The 16,370-nt window shown below is 39.9% G+C and overlaps 1 long non-coding RNA gene across 1 annotated transcript; it reads right to left on the bottom strand.

The window, feature by feature from the left end:
• Window positions 1-13,035: 13,035 nt before the first annotated feature.
• Window positions 13,036-14,140, bottom strand: LOC118731848. Its single transcript, XR_006739553.1, has 3 exons — window positions 14,085-14,140; window positions 13,327-13,497; window positions 13,036-13,225 (listed from the first exon to the last, which is right to left on the bottom strand). It is a non-coding gene; the product is annotated as an uncharacterized LOC118731848 (long non-coding RNA).
• Between the last annotated feature and the right edge of the window lie 2,230 nt (window positions 14,141-16,370).

Raw genomic sequence — 16,370 nt, 5'->3', positions numbered from 1 at the left:
AAGAGTAATCACTGATGTTTATTTCACACTAGCATCCTCTGCAAAGGTTAACATGTTTAGAACAAGAATAGTGCACAACTGTTAAAAATGGTACCAGATAAAGAAGGTCTATATGCATCTGATTTGAGGGTTCTCCTTGAAAACTACCAGGCAATTCCAGGCTTGTTCACTTTTAAAGCTTCTATGTTTCTGAATGTTTCTTCATGAAAAAGACCCATGTCAACAATGTTATGAAAAATGAAAAGAATATTGTATCAAGTCAATCCAACAGATGCCTTCAGCAGTTTTCCTATTCTCCAGGATAAGATTCCCATTCTCACTTGCTTCCTGGCACCACTCCAGTTACTTCACCCATTTGGCTACAAACCTCCTCCCTCAGCCTCAGCTGCTTCCTTGGTCTCAAAGAGAAAATGCTTAACTTCCTTTTTGGATTCTCACTCCTGTTCCTCCTAGCCTTTGTCCAAGGCCCTGATCCATTATTCCATGCTCCTGTATCTGTAACCTCAACCTCTCTACAGGTTCCTTTCTCTCAGCCTACAAATTTGTCTATGCTAAAACAAGGCAAGAAAGACAAAGAATAATTCCCTCCTTCCTACAGTCTGCTAATTCCCCCAGCTATGACCCCACATCTCCTTTTCACAAACTTTTTTATTTTTTATTTTTTATTTATTTTTTTATGATTTTAATTTAATTAATTTATTTATTTATTTTTACATATTTTATTGATTTTCCCCCTCCCTCCCTCCCACACATCCCCTCCCTCGCCAGAGCTTTATGTCCATTGGTTGTACTTATATGCATGTATACAAGTCCTTCAGTTGATCTATTATCTCCCCCAGTTCCTCCTCCCCTCCCCGCTGAAATTTGACAATCTGCTTGTTGCTTTACTGTCTCTGTATCTATCTTTCGGTTCATCAGTTTATAATGATCTTTATTATCCACAAATGAGTGAGGTCATGTGGTGTTTCTCTTTCATTGATTGGCTTATTTCACTCAGCATGATGTTCTCCAATTCCATCCAGGTTGCTGCAAATGATGAGAATTCCTTCTTTTTTATGGCAGCATAGTATTCCATTGTGTAGATGTACCATGGTTTTTGGATCCAATCATCTGCTGATGGGCACCTAGGCTGTTTCCAAATTCTGGCTATTGTAGATTGTGCTGCTATGAACATAGGGGTGCATATATCCTTTCTGATTGGTGTTTCTAGTTTCTTGGGATATATTCTTAGGAGTGGGATTACTGGATAAAATGGGAGTTCCATTTTCAGTTTTTTGAGGAAATTCCACACTGTTCTCCACAGTGGTTGCACCAGTCTGCATTCCCACCAGCAGTGCACGAGGGTTCATTTTTCTCCGCAACCTCGCCAACACTTGTCGTTTGTTGATTTGTTGATGTTGGCCATTCTGACAGGTGTGAGATGGTACCGCATTGTTGTTTTGATTTGCATCTCTCATATAATTAGTGACTTTGAGCATGTTTTCATGTGCCTTTGGCCTTCCTTCTGTCTTCTTTTGAAAATATTCTATTTAGATCCATTGCCCATTTCTTAATTGGATCATTCACCTTCCTTTTATTTAGTTGTATCAGCTGTCTGTAGATTTTGGAGATTAAACCTTTATCAGTGGTGTTATTAGCAAATATGTTCTCCCACACCGTGGGCTTTCTTGTTGTTTTGTTGATGGTTTCTTTTGCTGTAAAAAAGCTTTTTATTTTGATGTAGTCCCATTTGTTTATTTTCTCTTTAGCTTTTATTGCCCTAGGGGCAGTGTCAGTGAAGAAGTTCTTTTGGCATACGTCTGAGATTTTGCTGCCTGTGGATGCTTCTAGTATTTTTATGGTTTCCCGTCTGATGTTTAAGTCCTGTATCCATTTTGAGTTTATTTTTGTATATGGTGTAAGTTGGTAATCTAGTTTCATTCTTTTGTATGTGTCTGTCCAAATTTACCAACACCATTTATTGAAGAGACTGTCTTGACTCTATTGTATATTCGTGCCTCCTTTGACAAATTTAATTGAGCATAGTGATTTGGGTTGATATCTGGGTTCTCAATTCTATTCCATTGATCTATATGTCTGTTCTGTGCCAGTACCAGGCTGTTTTGAGAACAGTGGCTTTGTAATACAGTTTGAAGTCTGGTATTGAGATCCCTCCTACTTTACTCTTCTTTCTCAGGATTGCTGTGGCTATTCGGGGTCTTTTATTGTTCCAAATGAACTTTTGGAGAGTTCTTTCTAGGTCAGTGAAATATGCCATTGGTATTTTAATGGGGAGTGCATTGAACCTATAGGTTGCTTTAGGAAGTATGGACATTTTGATGATGTTGATTCTACCAATCCATGAACATGGTACATTCTTCCATCTGTTTACATCTTCCTCTATCTCTTTTTTCAGTGTCATGTAGTTTTCTGCATATAGGTCCTTTACTTCCTTAGTTAAATTTATTCCTAGGTATCTTAATTTTTTTGGTGCGATGGTAAATGGAATTGCTTTTTTAGTCTCTGTTTCTGTAGTTTCATTGTTGGTGTATAGAAATGCCATGGATTTCTTGCCATTAATTTTGTATCCTGCTACATTGCCAAATTCATTTATTAAGTCAATTAGTTTTTTAATGAAGTCTTTTGGTTTTTTTATGTACAATATCATGTCATCTGCAAATAAGGATAACTTTACTTCTTCTTTTCCAATTTGGATGCCTTTTATTTCCTCCTCTTGTCTAATTGCAATGGCTAGTACTTCCAGTACTATGTCAAACAGGAGTGGCGAAAGTGGGCATCCCTGTCTTGTTCCTGTTCTTAGAGGGAATGGTTTTAGTTTTTGCCCATTGAGTATAATGTTGGCTGTGAGTTTATCATATATAGCTTTTATTATGTTGAGGTATGATCCTTGTACTCCCACCTTGTTGAGAGTTTTTATCAGGAAAGGGTGTTGGATTTTATCAAATGCTTTTTCTGCATCAATTGATATGAATATATGATTTTTATCTTTCAATTTGTTTATGTGATGTATCACGTTTATTGATTTGCGGATATTGTGCCAACCTTGCATTCCTGGAAAAAATCCTACTTGGTCATGGTGTATGATCTTTGTGATGCTCTGCTGGAGCCGATTTGCTAGGATTTTGTTGAGGATTTGGCATCTATGTTCATGAGGGATATTGGGCTGTAATTCTCTTTCATTGAGTTGTCTTTATCTGGTTTTGGTATTAGGGTGATGTTAGCTTCATAGAAGGAGTTTGGAAGTGTTCCTTCCTCTTGAATTTTTTGGAAAAGTCTGAGGAGGATAGGTTTTAGTTTTTCCTTGAATGTTTGGTAAAACTCTCCTGTGAAGCCATCTGGCCCTGGGCTTTTGTTTGCTGGAAGCTTTCTGATGACTGTTTCAATTTCTTCCCAAGTCACTGGTCTATTGAGATTTTTAGATTCTTCCTGATCGAGTTTTGGAAGTTTGTATTTTTCTAGGAATGTGTCCATTTCCTCCAGGTTGTTCAGTTTGTTGGAATAGAGTTATTCGTAGTATTTTGTAACAATCCGTTGTATTTCGGTGGGGTCTGTTGTTATTTCACCTCTTTCATTTCTGATTTTGTTTATTTGGGTCCTCTCTCTTTGTTTCTTAGTTAGCCTGGCCAGAGGTTCATCTATCTTGTTTATCCTTTCAAAGAACCAGCTCTTGGTTTTGTTGATCTTATGTATTGTTTTTTTGGTCTCTATGTCGTTTATCTGTGCTCTGATTTTTGTTATTTCCTTCCTTCTGCTTACACTGGGCTTTTCTTGTTGCTCCTTTTCTAACTCTTTGAGTTGTAGAGTTAGATCATCTGTTACCCTTTTTTCTAGTTTTTTGCAATAGGCTTGTAAGGATATGAACTTCCCTCTCAAGACTGCTTTTGCTGTGTCCCATAGATTTTGGATTGTTGTGTTTTCATTGTCATTTGTTTCCAGGATGTTTTTAATTTCTTCCTTGATTTCTCTGGTAACCCAGTCCTTGTTTAATAGCGTGCAGTTTAGTCTCCATGTGTTTGATTTCTTTGGATTATTTTTATTGTAGTTAATTTCCAGTTTTATGCCATTATGGTCTGAGAAGATACTTGATATGATTTCTATCTTCTTGAATTTGCAGAGACTTTGCCTATGTCCCAAAATGTGGTCTATCTTTGAGAATGTCCCATGTGCACTTGAGAAGAATGTATATTCTGTGGCTTTGGGGGTGGAGTGTTCTGAAGATATCAATTAATTCCATCTGGTCTAGTGAGTCACTTAGGATTGATATTTCTTTGCTGTTTTTTTGTTTAGATGATTTGTCGAAGGGTGACAGTGGGGTATTAAAATCTCCTACTATGATTGTATTGCTATTACAATACAATGTCCTCCAGCAGTTTTTTTTATGTATTTGGTTGCTCCTGTATTGGGTGCATATATATTTACCAGGGTTATTTCTTCTTGTTGGATTGTTCCCTTTAGTATTATGAAGTGGCCTTCATTATCTCTTATTATGTCCTTCACTCTGAGATCTAATTTGTCAGATATAAGTATTGCTACCCCAGCTTTTTTTTCATTTCCATTTGCCTGGAAAACTTTTTGCCATCCCTTCACCCTCAGTCTGTGTGCATCTTTTTTTCTGAGGTGGGTTTCTTGTAGACAACAGATGTATGGGTCTTGTTTTCTTATCCAATCTGTTACCCTATGTCTTTTGATTGGAGCATTTAATCCATTTACATTTAAGGTTATTATTGATAGGTACACATTTGACGCCATTTTTATTCTATACCCGTGTTCCTTCTTCACTTCCTATTTCTTTATTTTTACATTAGACCCTTTAGCATTTCTTGCATTGCTGGTTTGGTGGAGATAAATTCCTTCAGTCTTTTTTTGTCTGTGAAGCTCCTGATTTCCCCTTCAATTTTGATTGATAGCCTTGCTGGGTACAGTATTCTTGGATTCAGACCCTTCCTTTGCATGACTTTGTATATTTCATCCCATTCCCTTCTGGCCTGATACCTTTCTGTTGAGAAATCAGTTGCTAGTCTGATGGGGGTTCCTTTGTATGTAACTTTCTGTCTCTCTCTGGCTGCTTTTAAGATTCTTACTTTGTTGTTGTTGTTTGCCAATTTAATTATAATGTGCCTTGGAGTCTGTCTTCTGGGATTCATTTTGCTTGGGACTCTGCGAGCATCTTGGATTTGTGTGGGTTTTTCTCTATTTCAGGAAAGTTTTCTGTCATTATTTCTTGAAATACTTTTTCCATGTCTACCTCAGTTTCCTTTCCTTCTGGAACCCCTATTATTCGAATATTATTTTGTTTTTTATTGTCCCAAAGCTCCCGTAGCCTCTCCTCCTGCTTTTTAATCTTTTTTTCTAGAAGCTGCTCTACTTGGGTATTTTTTTCCATCTTATCTTCTAGCTCACTGATGCAGTCCACTGCTTCATCTAGTCTACTCTTGATGCTTTCTATTGAGTTCTTCATGGTAGCGATGTCATTTTTCATTTCTCCTTGGTTCTTCTTCAATTCCTCATGGTTCTTCTTCAATTCCTCATGATTCTTCCTCATTTCTTCTTGGTTATTGTCAAATTTCTCTTCCATTCTTTTTAGCCATCCCATGATCATTATTCTGAATTCTTGCTTCGGTAGGTTGCTTACCTCAGGCTCGTTTACTTCCTTTTCTGGTGATGCCTGCTTTTCTTTCATGTGCGGACTATGTTTTTGTCTCCCCATGGCCTCTCTTTTCAGGATGTTTGGTTATGTGGTGTTCCTTCTCCTGCGTTGTTTTAAAGTTTCAAAATACAACACTACTGTGCCCCCATTATCTGGCTCTTATAATCTCTTCGCTTCCTCAGTGGTCCGGAGCTATTGATTTGGGTAAATTCCTCAGGTTCTCAAGGTTCTCCGAAATGTCTTGAGGTTCTTCCTTTTCAATCTTCCAGAAAAACAATCTTCATTCCTTAACTGGAAAAATGGCTGATAGTGGCTCCTTCATTAAACTTATCTCCAGAAGACAGGGAGGAGGCAGCTGGTAGTCACCAGTCTATTTGTTTGGTCTTTGCTCCTGTCAGCTCTCCTTTAGTTTGTTTCTTTATCAAAATCTGACTTTGTATATTTCATCCCATTCCCTTCTGGCCTGATACGTTTCTGTTGAGAAATCAGTTGCTAGTTTGATGGGGGTTCCTTTGTATGTAACTTTCTGTCTCTCTCTGGCTGCTTTTAAGATTCTTACTTTGTCGATGTTGTTTGCCAATTTAATTATAATGTGCCTTGGAGACTGTCTTCTGGGATTCATTTTGCTTGGGACTCTGCGAGCATCTTGGATTTGTGTGATTTTTTTTCTTCTCTATTTCAGGAAAGTTTTCTGTCATTATTTCTTGAAATACTTTTTCCATGTCTACCTCAGTTTCCTTTCCTTCTGGAACCCCTATTATTCGAATATTATTTTGTTTTGTATTGTCCTAAAGCTCCCGTAGGCTCTCCTCCTGCTTTTTAATCATTTTTTTCTAGAAGTTGCTCTACTTGGGTATTTTTTTCCATCTTATCTTCTAGCTCACTGATGCAGTCCTCTGCTTCATCTAGTCTACTCTTGATGCTTTCTATTGAGTTCTTCATGGTAGCGATGTCATTTTTCATTTCCTCTTGGTTCTTCTTCAGTTCCTCATGGCTCTTCTTCAGTTCCTCATGGTTCTTCCTCATTTCTTCTTGGCTATTGTCAAATTTCTCTTCCATTCTTTTTAGCCATCCTATGATCATTACTCTGAATTCTTGCTCTGGTAGGCTGCTTGCCTCTGACTCGTTTACTTCCTTTTCTGGTGATGCCTGCTTTTCTTTCACGTGCGGACTATGTTTTTGTCTCCCCATGGCCTCTCTTTTCAGGATGTCTGGTTATGTGGTGTTCCTTCTCCTGCATTGATTTAAAGATACAAAATACAACAATACCAGGTACAACACAAGAGGCACTTAACTGGAATGTATTTACAATATTAATAACCTCTAATAAAGGTGACCACTAGAGAAAGGCAACTTAGGGGATAGGAGAGATGGAAGAAAGGTAAAAATAAAATAAAGAGAAATTTTAAAAAAATTAAAATTAAAATAAAAAAATTAAGTAAATAAAAAAAAGAGGGGTAAGGAGATAGAAAAAGAAGAAAAAAAGTAATGACAAAATGAAGTTGGAAAACAGGGGAAAAAAGAAGAGAGAGAGAGAGAGAGAGAGAGAGAGAGAGAGAGAGAGAGAGGAAGCAAACTAAAAGAGAAATGGGAAACAAACTATATATATGTGGAGAAAATTGCCATAGAACAACCTCTGAACCCAGCCAATGCCAATAACAATACTTGGAGATTAATACAAACTACAATATCCACTATTATTAAGTAAGGCTATGATATACAGAAGTAAAAGAAACAAACAAAAACAGGGGATTTAAAAAAAATACAAAGCAACAATAACAATACAGAAATAAGCCTAACAATTTCACTAAAAAGCATAAAAATTCACAATAATCAACCTTCAGACAAACAGTGCAAAAAGGATAGAGGGGAGAACAGTTTTGTTTTTGTTTTTTTAACTAGATAATATAGTGCAGAGATTGGTATTTATACACTTGGATCAGGGGTTGGAACTTAGGTCTATAAGTATAGTGAGAGTTTTAGCAGGGGGTATACAGAAAGAGTAGAGGAAAAACTAAAGCTGGAAAGGGATAGGATAAACTGTAGACTAAAGGGTAAAGTTTAGTAAGAGAGTGATGGTGTAAAGGTTGAATTGAGATAGGGTTGAATTATGCTATAGTAGAGATTAAAATAGAATGAAGGTTACTCCCAATGTAAAATAAAAAATAAAATGATACTGGAGAAGAAAGAAAAAAAAAAAGAAAAAAAGAAAAAAAAAGAAAAAAAATTGCCAAATAGCAGTAGTAATAATGATGATAGAGATTGAAAAATGTAATAATTGAAAAGGTAAAATCAAGTAAGGAAAAAAGAAAAAAAATTATTTCTTAAGTAAAAGATATGAAAAAATGAAAATTAAATAAAAGATGTAAAAAATAAAATAAAGAATAGTAAAATTAGCATAAAAATATCCAGTAGTGGTCATTCACTTCCTCAGTTAATGTATTTGGCACTCCTGATTCTCGGACCAGACAGTCTTGCAGTTCCCAGCATTCCACTGCACCTCAGTTTTGTAAGGTAATCCTTAATTTTAAGTAGGCTATATCTTAGTTATTAGTGTCCATTTATTTTTGATTAATTAAAAGAAAAAAAGAAAAAAGGGCGGTTTGTAATTCAGCTCTTAGGTGTCAGTGTTTCCGGTTTGACCTCCCAGTCTTTTTGGTTGCTCTGGCCTTTTTTCTCTATGGCTCTAGCTGGCAGGGTGCCAGCTGGCTCCCAGACTATCTCTTCTGGCTCCGATCCCTTGTTTCCAGGAAGGCAATTTCCCCCTGCAATTTCCAGGATATGCCCTACTGGGCAGTCCTTCCGTAGTATTCCAAAGCTAAGGGGTGAAGGGGATCAGGCGCCAAGGTGTCCAGATGTTCCGCCCTTGGCGGGACAGCCACGATTCTTAACACTCTGTCCCGTGTCCCCTGGGGTTTGTTTTTTTTTAAATCCCGCTTCTGGGGAAGCTTACATCAAACCCAGCACTAGGTGTCGCTGCAGCCTGCTTTGGGCTCACCTCAGCGGGCGCTCCCCCCTACAGTGGAGGCGGGGCCTCGCCGGAGCTCCGGCTATGGCTGCCTGCACCAGGGGACCAGGAACCCTTAGGCTATCCCCGCAAACTCTGACCTTTCTGTGGGTGACCGAAGAGCTCCCTTGAATCCACGTGTCTGCGCCGATTCGGGCTTCTCAGCTGCTTGATGGACCTCTCCGCTGGGGTTTTCCAGGCCTCAGAGAAGCTACTCCTTTCCTGGTAAGGTGGCGGAGCCCCCGAGCCGCAGCCCTCAGCTCGCCGCCACCTCCGCCGCCGCGCGGCAGTGCTGGCCACCCGGCCAGGAAATCCTGTCCAGCGGACAGCTCCCTACCTTCCTTGAGAACTCCGCTGCCCCTCAGCTGCCAATCAATATTCCCTGAGCTGCTCAGACGCTACTTTTGTCTGTTCTGGGACCAGAGTCAGAACAAGTCCGACTGTTCAGTCGCCATCTTCAAGCTCCGCCCTTCACAAACTTTTTTAAAAAGTAGTTTCCGTTTAATCTCTCATTTCTTCAAATCAGTGCAATCTAGTTTCAAGCCCCTTATACCACTAAAACAGCCCTCCATACAGTCACCTGTAGCCTCCTGTTAAATCTAATGGATATTTTTCAGTACTCATTCATTTGAGCCTTTCTGCTGCTTTTGATACTGTTGGGCACTTCTTCCTTGAAACACTCTTCCCATACATAGTTTCCAGGACATCTTTCTTTCCTGGTTTTCTCCACAGGTTTTCCTTTCCATTCCCACCTCTTAAAGATGATATTGCCCAGGATTAATTCCCAAGATGTCCCTCAGAGGTCCTCTTCTTGCTTTCCCTAAGAATCTCATCCATTTTCATCATTTCCATTATCTCCAGGGCACATTCCCATAGCCAACTGTCTACCTACTAGAAAATTCCCCCCAGAGTCCTACAAGTACTTCAAACTCTACATGTGTCCCTGATTAAAACTCAATGACTACAAAAGAAGGTATAAGCTTTTTCAGGCATATGATGAAGTACAGGTTTTAGTTCTTAATGGATAGATGCTAATCTTTATCTAACAAAATGAAATGAGTAGCCCTGATAGTTTTACAGTTGTAGAGTAAGTAGACATTTGAGTCCACGGAAGTATAATAAGACCTTTAGAATTTTTTCAGTGACTTAGCAAAAGCTGCCTTATCTCCTGATTTGTAGCACTCTGCTGCTGAGGAAGAGGTGCGGCAATATGCTTACAAAGCTCAGATGTCTTCTTGGAGTTAAGAGACCAGTTACTTTCAACCTTTTCTTTCCAAATTTAGAATTATGAATACGTATCAGGGTGAGCTAGGGAGCTTTATCCTGGGTGCCTGGGAAAAGCATCAAGAACCTTCAAATAAAATGATCTTGAAGAAAGAAGGCTTAAGTGGGGTTCCTGACTCACTTCAAGGACTTGTATCTTTGTGGACAAGGGCAGATTTCACACATATATACCTGTGACTGATTCAAGAGGCTCCTCTGGACCCAGCCACCCTAACACATGCAGCACTTTAGCGAAAGATGGCTGCAAGTCTAGGTATGGACAAAGATATCTGTAACCTCAGAACCTAAGTATAATGGCACTGCAGGGCTCACAGGATTCAGACTAGCCAGGACATCACCATCCAGTCACCAAGCTTCTGTGAGACTGGGTAAGTTCAGTTCCCAAAATCAACCCCATTCAGCAGTGAGAAACAGGAGCAACAGTGGTCTGGTTCTACAACCAGCTTTGGAAGCAAAAGTGTCTCTATCCTTGGGACAATTTTGAAAAGGTGAGGAAAGGCCTCAAAATGTACTACTACTATAGTATGTAAAAGAAAATGATTATCAAATTTGCACCCAGAATTTTTCTAATAGATCTTACTAATCACACATGGCATACAAGACTTTGCCTACCACCTCCCCAGTCTATTGTCTTGACACATTCTGTGCACTTTATGCTTCCTGGAGATTTCCCACCCTTATCCCCATCAAGTACCATAAACCATGCTGCTTATTTTTTTTTTTTTTTGCTACCCTTGCTCATGATACCTGAGCTTGCACTACCCCCTTTCTGCATCCTTATCTCCATATCCTCTGGTTATAGTCCTAAGACTCAACTCAGGTGGCCCTTCCTCTAAGACGCTTTCCCTGACCCTCTTGGGATCAGTGAATTATCTCCAGCCATTACTCCCACCTTGTGATTACCCAATTGCATTCATCAGTTTATGTGCCTATCTCTATCACTATGCTCACTAGCTACTGAAGAGGACAGATCATGTCTTATGTCTTATTCATTCTTATCTACCCGCAACTGATATATTTGTCTATCACACAGCAGATGTCTAGCAAATGCTTATGGAATGAATGAAGATGAGGTTTGTCACTTGGAGGTGACAATCTCTTCCCTCCCCACTTGACCTTCTGAATGTCTAGACAATCAGTCTTCATTGAACATATTACTTTCTCATTGCCTTGCCCTGGATGCTCTAAATTACTAACTGTTCTCCTATATATGCATTTACTAATGTGCAAAGCACTGAGCCAGGAAATTTATAGGAAAGTACAATGAGAATAAAATTCATACCCCCATATTCAAGCAGCAGTTAGAAAACCACCTTCTTCCTCCAGCTCTTCCAATTTTCAGAGAGGACTCCCTCTTTTAGGATGTTCCCCTTAGATCTAACCCTTCGCTAGCCCACCACCACATTAAATGATCTGAAGTTTCCTCTCACCTTACTTGGGTATATATATTTCTTCTATTGATTTCAGTGTTGTTTGTCTTATATACATTCTAACATTCAAAGTTTATTTTAAAGTCAGTAAATGGTATCTATTCTATCTGTGGATGTTCTTTATTTTGTATTCTGAGCTATTACTGCACACTGCTATCAACTTGTTGATTGACAAGTTATGAGGTTTAAAGATTGGCCTGAAAACACAATGTTCACACTCTGATTAAAAGACAAATAGAAAGCAGCTACCTTTATTATGTTTGTTGCTTGGTGGAAAAAAAGACAAAGAAATAGTGAAACAGAAAATAGCACAATTTACAACAACAATAAAAAATAATGGCATACCATGACAAAATAATTTATTCTTCCTGTCATTGAGAATCTTTGCTGAAGCATACACACCATAGGTGCTACCACATTACATTACCGCATATATAAAGAAACATTAGGGTTGATCATTGAGGTTATTTCAACCTGTTGACAGTATAGACTCCAGTCACCACTTTATAAGAATACCCTGGAGGTCCCTAAACCTGAGAATTATGTTGTGAATATTTTCCTCTCCCTGAGCAGTAATCATCCCACTCTTAAGCCCTTGAAACTAACAGACTTCACTTTGCTAGTAGAGGCCCAGCTTCTGTTTCAGCCAGATTTGTAATTAGGTTTTTAAACTGTTTTCATTTACACTTCAATCCATCAAATTGGCTTTGGAATGTGGAATTTTTGCACTTGGCCTTTATTTTCCATTACGCATTCTAATTCTGAATGCCATAAATGATGGCCATTTGGTCACTGGTTAGTTGCCAACAGAGCATAGCTGTATTCCAAGAATTACTTTGGCCCTAGCCAGTTTGGCTCAGTGGACAGAGTGTTGGTCTGTGGACTAAGGAGTCCCGGGTTCAATTCCAGTAAAGGGCACATGCCCATATTGTGGGCTCAATCCCCAGGAGGGGGCATACAGAAGGCAGCCGATCAATGATTGATGTTTCTGTCTCTTTCTCTCCCATTCCCTTCTTCTCTGAAGTCAATAAACATATTTTTTAAAAGAATTATTTTGTGTGTTATGCCAACTTACAGAGCTAGCAAATGGACATTGATCAGAAAGGGGAAAGACCTTCACTTTCTTTAATTGCATCACTATATTATCATCCCCTTGAGTCTTGAAGATTCTAAAAATGTAAGCACTAAGCCGTCTTGCAGGCATTAAAGGAGGAAATGAAAAGGTGCATGAAGTACCTACTATGTGCCAATGGTTGTACTAGGTTCATTCATAATTGACATCTCACTTCACTCAACCCCCATGCTAACACCAGGGAGTCAGGGACACATATTAGCTCCATTTTACAAGCAAGAATACTAAAGTTCAAAGAAGTAAGCATGGACATGCCATTAGTAGATGCTAGACCTAGTACTTCAGCCAGATCTAGCAGAATCTAAATCCAGTGCTCTTTTGCCTACACATGTTGCTTCTCATAGCAGTGAGATCTAGTGCTGCCTGTTCATTGCCTCTTTCAATGCCCCTGTGTCCAACAAGGGAGTCTATTGGCAATTTCATTTACTTTGATATTTTGCCTAGGCATGGCCTACCCTTAGTTTTTCTTCTTTCCTTACTGCAATGGGCTATGATCAAATCCACCATGCCTGTCCTGACTCCAACCCTCCCACTTCCCCCACCACAGAACTTACTAGAATGTCTGTAATCTACATATTGGATGAATCAATACATCATAAAACATTTGCACTCCAAAATCCTTGAGGAAATTTCCACTTAATTCTAAGAATGTTAGGTTCTCATTTCTGTTGAGGTCAGAGGCAAGGGTTCCACAGCACACATCTGTGAAGTGACATTTTGCTAACCTATGGGGGATTAGGGATTCAAGAAAGAAATCAGTCTTATCCCAAGTTCCACAAATACCCTACATTCCATATATAGCCTGGCAAAACATTCCTATACTCACCACAAGGTCTGAGGTTTGCAGGAAGGGTGTTTCAACCCTTGACACAACACATTCATGCTCTGCTCCCCCAAGGCATTGTCCCTGAGGTCAAGTTCTCTCAGTTGTTCACTGGTGTAGAGTGAATTACATAAATCCTGACAACACTCTCCAGTTAGGTGACAGGTACACAATCTTCTAGAAAGCAAGTTAGAGAAGGGTGGCATTATTTCATCTGCACTGAGTCACTTTAGGAATTATGTTTGCCCACTAAAAAAAAGCACATTAGAAAATCAGAGTGTCATGTAAGAAAAATTTCCATGAACCAAAGATTGTGGAGAGGGGAAGATTTATTTCCCTGTATTATTTAGGTTTTCATTTATTGCTTCATTGGAGAGTCAAAGACCAGGCCAAAAAGTACTAATTTAATTTTGGGAGTTGCTGAAACATCAGGAAACTCTGCTTGTGGCTATAGTCCATGACACTTATGACAGATCCTTTAACTGACAGGCTGTTTTAATCCCTTACACAACAATTTCAGTCCCAAATCTTCAACTTTGTTATTAATTAGAAGTAGCCTTGTCAGGCTCTGGGTAAAGCTTAGAACTTGGGTGAGAGTATCACAACAAGCTGCAGAGTGGGAATATTCAGCAAGCCTGAAGGAATGGGGACACCAACATGACTATGTTAACCATGACAACAGGGAGTTCCACTGAACCTCAAATGCCAAAATCCCATGAGAAGTACAAGGACAAGCAGACACATAAGATTCTAGACTTTACTCTTCCCATGACATAGACTTTCACAGAGATGCTGTACTCCTGCGTACCCCAGGGCATTGACAACCACAATTAGCTCAAGATGATGCCAGATAGTTTTTTAAAACTTATTCTGATTTCTCTACTTTATAGTTTTAGTATACATGAGACCCTCACAAAGATACTTCACCCCTGTGTCCCCTAGGGGATTTTCACTTAGGTCCAGCTCAGTGAGGTTTGGATTGCAAATGAGAACAAAGGCAAGTTACTTGCAAACAGCCTCTGAGCTTTCAGAGAGAAAGCTAGTACACAATCTGGAAAGAAAAATGAACAGAGATAGAATCAGCCACTTTATCATCCAACAATATATCTTGAGCAGAGAAAATAAAGGCCCACAGTACAAGTTCTCTAACCTTGAGTATGTCACCTCCTCTTTTCATCCATGGAAGGAACTTTTATATTGCTCCCACAACACACTGTTCCCAGTGGGAACTCAATAAATGTTGACTGCCCCCAAAAGGAAAAAGGATGGGAGGAAATATCAAGACCCAATATAATTTTTATTCTCTGTATGAGTTTAGCACTCTAAACTCATTTGGTATTCTTTCAAATCCTCCTTTCCTTTCCTTGTATTTAAAAGTCCATTATAACAGAGCGTAGAATCTTGGGAAAGAAAGAAAGGGTAGGGTGAGTGGGTGGGAAGTAATCAACCAAAGACCTTGTATGCATATATACATATTACCCACGGACACAGACAACGGGCTGGTGAGGGCCTCGGGTGGGAGGGGGAGCTGAAGGGAGTCAATGGGGGACCTGTGCTTCCCTTGAAGCCCTGGCTTCATCTGGAAGGTCATCAGAATGCCGTATGGTCTAATTAGCATATTATACTTTTATTATTATAGATGTTTCTGTGAATTATAGAAGGTAGTTTTAGGTAAGATTAACATTTAAATCACTAGAGTAAAGTAAATTACCCTCTATAATGTGGGTGGGCCACATCCAATCAGTTGAATGCTTTAATAGAAAAAGACTGACATCCCCAGAAGAAGAAATTCTACCAGCAGACTGTCTTTGGACTTGAATTGCAACATCAGCTCTTCCCTGTGTCTCCAGACTGTTGGCCTAACGTGCAGATATTGAACTTGACAGCCACCATAATCCATGAGATGATTCCTTAAAATAAATCTCTCTATTTATACTAGAGGCCCGGTGCACGAAATTTGTGCACTGGGGCGGGGGAGGGGGTGTCTCTCAGCCAAGCCTGCCCCCTCTCACAGACTGAGATATCCTACTGACGGGAAGTGGGCCTAAGCCGCAGTTTGGCCTTCCTCTGTGGGAGGTGACTGGGCTGATCAGGGGAAGGCACCAGCCACATCACCCTGCTGCTGATGCCACTGTCACAGCCACCAAGGTGTCCTCATTAACACGGACTCCAGTCCCTTCACCATGAAAAAATGACAATTTTCTTTAGGCACTTTCAAGATGTGTCTTTCATAGGATAAGACCTTTCTTTTTTATCCTCACCTGAGGATATGTTTCCATTGATTTTTAGAGAGCTTGGAAGAGAGAGGGAAAGAGAGAGAAACATCAATTTGAGAGGGACACTTCAATTGGTTGCCTCCTGCATGAGACCTGACCTGGGCCCTGGCCAGAGAGGAGCCTGCAACCTAGTTACATGCCCTTGATCAGAATCAAACCCAGACACTGAGATCAGCAGGCCAAGGCTCTATCCACTGAGCAAAACTGGCTAGGGCAGTATATGACATTTCTTAGCCCCTCCAGCAGCAGACCTTAGTTTTTCCTCCAGGAGTGTGGTGGAAAAACCCTAGATCACCTTCTTACATTCTTATTACTCAAGTTACCAAGAACACTGTGAGAGGCAGCTTACAGGGAGCTTAGTCAATGAGCCTTCAGAAAAGGTGTTTCCACCCTAACCGGTTTGGCTCAGTGGATAGAGTATTGGCCTGCAGACTGAAAGGTCCCAGGTTTGATTCCAGTCAAGGGCATGTACCTTGGTTGTGGGCACATCCCCAGTAGGAGGTGTGCAGGAGGCAGCTGATTGACATTTCTCTCTCATCAATGTTTCTAGCTCTCTATCCCTCTTCCTTCCTCTCTGTGAAAACTCAATAAAATATATTTTAAAAAGAAAAAGAAAAAAATGTGTTTCCTCTGCAGCTCATGCACAGAGGACCCCCTGCATTGTGTCTACAGGGCTTGTGTCCACTGGGCTGGGGGCATGCCCCAAGCCACACTGCCGGGGGCTACCTGGACCATGCCCCCAGCCCAGCAGCCTCCCTTTCTGTCAGCTGG

Source organism: Pipistrellus kuhlii, unplaced genomic scaffold (genome assembly GCF_014108245.1).
Source record: "Pipistrellus kuhlii isolate mPipKuh1 unplaced genomic scaffold, mPipKuh1.p scaffold_m20_p_33, whole genome shotgun sequence".
NCBI classification, from domain to species: Eukaryota; Metazoa; Chordata; class Mammalia; order Chiroptera; family Vespertilionidae; genus Pipistrellus; species Pipistrellus kuhlii.
Note: the sequence above shows the minus strand (reverse complement) of the source record. Positions and strands in the feature narration are given on the sequence as shown.